Source organism: Mesitornis unicolor, unplaced genomic scaffold, assembly GCF_000695765.1.
Source record: "Mesitornis unicolor isolate BGI_N332 unplaced genomic scaffold, ASM69576v1 scaffold28268, whole genome shotgun sequence".
In the NCBI taxonomy this organism is placed as follows: domain Eukaryota; kingdom Metazoa; phylum Chordata; class Aves; order Mesitornithiformes; family Mesitornithidae; genus Mesitornis; species Mesitornis unicolor.
The window spans coordinates 1-5,863 of NW_010200223.1; positions in this window are offsets into that span (position 1 = coordinate 1).

Consider the following 5,863-nt stretch of genomic DNA (forward strand, 5'->3'; position numbering starts at 1 on the left):
GCAGGGTCCCCCCACCCAGCCAGCTCCCCCCTCAACCGCTGCCGAAGGGGGAAAGAGCGAGCGATCAGCAGACACAGGGTGCAGAACAGTTCACATTTATTAGTTCATACAGCTAACACTCGCTAAACATGCGTTCAACACTTATTGTCACATTTCCACAGGTAGTCAAGTCACAGAGCAGCGGAGCAGGGGCAGAAGGGGCTGACACGCACCCACACCAGCCCTGGGGGGAATCGGCTGTGCCACCGCGCCACCGGGACGCGCCGGCGGAAACATTCATTTGGTCGTAGCACAGTGACGGGAAGGCGGCTCCCGGGGCGCAGCACGGCCCCAGCTGCTCCTCGGGCGCCGCGGGGCGAGGTCAGCAGTGGCCAGACGCAGTCCCTGGCCCCAGGCGTGCCCACGCTCGCCGCGTGTCGCGCCGAGGCAACATCCTGCTTCCCTGATTTACACAAGGGATTGTGGGGAAAACGCAGCGTTTTACCGGGACAAACTATAGCCTGGAACATCAGGGGGAGGACTCAAAGATGGGGACCGACCCATTTTGGAAATGCCCCCCAAACCAGCGATGGGTCAACATAACCACAAACCAGGCCCACTTCCTCCTGGAGCTGCCAAGGATGCACACGCAATGCTCTGCAAGGTCCCCGGCCACAAAAGCAGCCACCACATCGCGGATGCACCAGGACAGAGCTGGGACCTGCCCGTGGCTTGATGGGCACCAAAAACCAAGCGGGCGAGAGCACAGCATGCACAGCCCAGCACCTCCCTGGATCTGGGTGGGATGCAGGGTCCAAACCCTGACCCCTGGGGAGGGAAGCACCACTCCAGCACCACGGCAGTATTTTGGTTTTCACACAATCTCTTTGAGATGATCAACAGGATGTCACACGAGGTAGTTTTGTTATGGAAATTGAGTCAATAATGTTATCAACTATTACAAGACATTTTATAAATTGAAAGAAAACAATGAATCACAAAAGGCTTTGTTAAGGTTGATCGTCATCTGGTTTCCATTCCTGTTTCTTTTTGCCCTTGGGGGCATTTCTTCCACTGAACCACGTTGCTTCTTTCATAGACTTGTTAGAGGTCAGCTGCACAGGAGCTTTTTAAATTACATTTTTTTAAGAGGAAGACATTGCCTGGATTGGCCTCCCCAGCGTTTTGCAGGGCTTTAAACTCGATTGACTTGGTTTAAACTCGATTTGCAGATCCCGGCTGGTGAACTGCCAAGAAGGTGGGGTTCAACCCTGCAAAAGGTGGGGTTCAACCCTGCAAACTCTTGCTTGATGCTGGACAGGGCATTTTGGATACTCCCCGCAGCCACAACTGAGCAGCTTTCAGGGTCAGGACCTTCCCTGTGCCATCTGAAGGAGTCCACAGCCTCACCGACCCACGCTGAGAAAGCTGCACCGACTGCAAATTAAAGTGTTTTAATTCATAAGCAACAAACCGGTTACAGAACCAGGACTGGCTGCCGGGGGTGCAGTGAGAAATTCTCATTTTCTCCTTTTCCACGAGCACTCACACTTATTTAGCACCCAAGGCAGGAGGGCCAGGAATCTGCAAACCGCTCTGGGTGTGGAAACAGAGACAAACTCCTCGCAGCCAATGCACCTTGGGGCAGTTACCAAAACCAGCGACATTCTGCACTTCACCACCTCCCATCCAACAGCCCTAGGGCACAGCAGACCCAGCACCAGCCCACATCTAAGCCTTCAGCAGGCAAACTTCCCAGGAGCCAAAACCAAAGATTTCCCACTCCAAAATCTCCACCTGGGGGCTTTATTCAGCTCTCAAACAAGTCATGAAAGAAGCAACCGCTGCAACATCAAAGCCAGGGTTTCTCTGGGTCACATTTTAAATACTTATCCCTGAGCTTCTGCACATTGCGAACAACGCGCCGTGAGCCAGAGAAACGCCACGGCCTGATCCTGACGCCCTACACATCGCCCTCGATCCACACAGCATCTACAACTTAAAAATCAGCTTCACACTTCAACTACTTCCCCAAGTTCCCCCCTTTCTCCTGCCCTTTCCGTGGCAGGGATGATTGCCGCTTATTATCCTGAGAAATACAGAAATAACACCACTTTCACAGACACCAAGCTTCAGAGCTCCAGCTCAAAACCAAGAAAGAAGAAAGAGTGAACGGTAAAGAGCACATTCACAGGAGAATCTTTTTGTTGTTGTTTTTAAAAGTGTAGTAAAGATAAAAGAAATTCAAGTTTGTTGGTTTGGTGTTTTGTTTTTTTGGGGTTTTTTTTTTTGTGTGGGTGGGGGCTTTTTTTGGTTTTTTTTTGTTTTGTTTTTTATTTTTTTAAAAAAAAAGGTTGGTTTGAAGGACAAGGCTTAAAATCCTCAACCTGAGGCGGCTGCGGTTCTGTGCAGGAGCAGGCACAGAATTTCGCTATAAATGGGTGAAAACGGATGTTACTCCCACTTTGGTCCCTGTGTGACAGGAGACTGCAAAAGCTCTGGATTGAGGAACTACAGGAAGATCTGGAGCTGCCCTGCAGGCCGCCAGGGGAAACCTGAGACACCAACGCTGCCAGCACCAGAATTAATTAGGAATCAGTGGAGATGCAAAGCAGCTGGGGAGCCCACTCCTGGGTGGGTTTTGCCATCAGAACCCAGTGGTGTTCCCTGCTCAGCTCCCGGTGCTGGGAGAGGGGCTCCCAGCCCCACAATGGCTACGGGGACACCTCCAAACACCTGAGCACTGCAAATTTATGTTCCAAATCTCCGTTCGGATTAAAAGTAACTCTCCAGCTTTCCATCTGCAGCGACGCTCTGAAGGAGAGGAGGGGGTCATTCGACCGATTTATCTTTCAAATCGGGGATAAAAATTGACTTGTCACGGCAGAAAATTCCACCAAAGGCGATTATTGTTGATGGATTCCCCCGTGACAGAAGGTCAGATAAGCAGGAGCAGGCAGATACCAAAGATAATGAACTTCCCCCTACCAGCATTAAGCACAAATAAAATATGAGTCCCTGCAAACTGAATGTTACATGAAGAATAGATAAAAAATCCCAACCTCTGCAGGGTGTCCTTCAAACCAAATTCACAAATACATCTAATGACTGACCTAGCGTCTCTACGTCTCTACCTACGTTCCTACCTCCTCGTAATACCTGAGTTTGCAATGCAACACATTCACTTTACCCTGTTTAAAAAGCACAAGTCACCAGAGGACCTGGTGCAGAAGACATTAAGAATGAGCGTCCAGGGAGCTCAAACTGGTTTGGTTTATCAGCTCCTTCCTTACTCCTGGTTTAGGAAGGCTTTTCTGCTCCCTCCAGAATTCGGGTTATTTGTTAACTGATGCTGCTGCCAACAAACCTGGGTAAAATCTGCTTTGTACAGCAGAAAGCAGAGCGTACTTGTCCATTCAGCACCCTAAACAAATTCAGGTTTTTGTTGTTGGTACAGCATTAGTCTTGGGAGTCTATTTTGGATAAAAACAGATTATTTTTGTTGGGTATTTGGCAATAAGATGACTACTTTTATGTACACTAATTAAAACAAACTCTTCTTCATCAGCAGATTATAATAATTCAGTAACTGTAGAATAAAATTACTCCTATGCAATTTTAACAATTCCTTGAGTGTATAAAACAGCAAGCCAGAAGATAACCCGTAATAAAAAGATCATATGAAGCTATTTGGAAATTAAAGTTAAAAGCTGAGAAAGACTTTCTAACTTACAGATAGATACACTAAAATCTTCCCATTTACATTGAGGTATAGGCTGTATGCAAAGGCTTTCCTGAGAAACACGTGCTTGTCTCCTTTTACAGTCAAAGTAAATGGCATTTACAGAACCACCTCTGGACTGTGCAGCTCTGTTGAGCCGAACCACTGCTGGGCCCAGCAGCTGTTACCCGTAACCTCCTCCTTAAGTAAGGAAATGAGCAGCCAGTGGACTTGTGAAAAAGGGAAACGGTTGAGCTGGAAGATGGGATTGTGGTAAGGAGAGGTGTGGGTGCAGCCGGGACATGGCACGGCCACCGACCACGAGATGTGCCAAGCATCACTGCAGGTGCCAGGGTAGGAAAGACCACTTTGGTGAATGGGATTTTCCCCCTGTTCACCATCACCTTCATTCTGATCTCGCAGCAGCTCCACTGCCCTCCCCAGCAGTACCCAAGGGCAGGTTGGACAGTGCTTTGAGCAGCCTGGGCTGGTGGAGGGATCTCTGCCCATAGGGGGCTGGACTGCAGGGCTTTGAGGTCCCTTCAACCCAAACCATCCCGTGAGCATCAGGACCAGACAAAAAGGTAGCAGCTTCCCCACACCCTGAAGGAACAGAAGTTGTTTCCCAAAATGTTTTTAAAACGGCATTCACAAACTTGTTGGTGAACCCTCTTGCTACACAAACATCAGGTTTATACCGAAGAGCACAAGGAAGGAACCCCAGCCAGGGCCCCACAGGAGCATGACTGAGTCTTCCTAAGTTAATTCTTAATTGGGAGATGAGAAAAAAAGCATCTCGTCCAACCTCTCCACCACCACCACGGGCAGGAAGCCGTGGGGTTACCCACGGGAATACCCAAATTAGACAAACGCTCACACTTCGCAGCTACTCACACAGTTAACCAGTCGCATTGAACCAGTTCTCTGTGCAGTGGTGCGGTGTGGAGGTTGTGAGATGGAAAATCCAAGCCCTGCAGCACCTGGGACAAAGCAGTTCATAAAGTACTGCATTAACGCTACCTTTTCCTGGTACAAAGGGATTCCTCAAGCAGCAGAATGGTCCTGGCAGAACACAGCCACGAAGGTGCATTCCCTGAGCCCAGCAGAGAAAGCAGAGTCCCCTGTACCATTACAAGGTCATGTCCAACCCCAGGGTATGGTAACTGCTCCCAAAAACGGCTGCTGGGGGTTGCTGCAATGCAGGAGCATCCTGGGCAGTCAGACACCACCTCAGAGCAAAGAGGGGCAATCCTGATTCTTCTCTACGTGGGCTTTTCCTGCTTTTGTGAGCATAACGTGGGCGTTAAGGAGGCGATGAGAAATCACTTGCGGTTCTCTAGCAACACGTACCTTTGTGTAGTGCCAGGAGCTTGCTACAAACTGCAGCAACTCAATTTCAGCCAGACAGGGAGGCACGCAGCAGCAAGGGGGGAGCTGGCCAGCCTGGGGAACACAGAGCCCTCTCCTCAGCTCCCAGGAGGGGCCGGGGCAGGGAGACCCTCACAACTCCACAGCTGCCACCTCACTGCAGGAGCATCCAAAAACTGCCAGGAGAAAAGGAACCCACTGGCTGGACAGACTCCTTCCTTCTCCGCTCCCTGCCTTTTAAAAATTATAATTATATTTAAAGGGAAAAAACCGCAACTTGGCACTTCTCTAACACCCACTTCACCACAATCGTCCGTCTGGGATCCTAACAGCTCCATCGATGCAGTGAGGCCGTTTGCTCTCTACGACAAACACTTTTGGGTACAAATCACGGAAAGAGCACTGCGCAAACAGCATCTTCTCCTTGAGGTAGTCTTAATCATCTCAGTCCCCAGCCCCCCAAAATATAAAAGAACTAACCCTAACAAACACTGTCACATTAAACATCTTCACATTCTGTAAACCGCTGGAGAATGCATCTGTGCATTCATACAGAACCATGTGCATTGTGTTGAAGATCATACATTCAACTCTGTCGTGAAATAAATATATAGGAAAAAGAGTAAAAAACAAACAAACAAAAAAACAAACAAAAAAAAGAATCTTGCTACAGCGGCAGGGCCATCCCCGCCCCGTGCCCTGCCTGGGCTGCGCTGCCCCTCTGCCGAGGCGAGCTAGCTCCTGCCCGAGGCACAGCGGAAGGCACCTGCGGGCGCTGCTCACTCTTTGCTGACG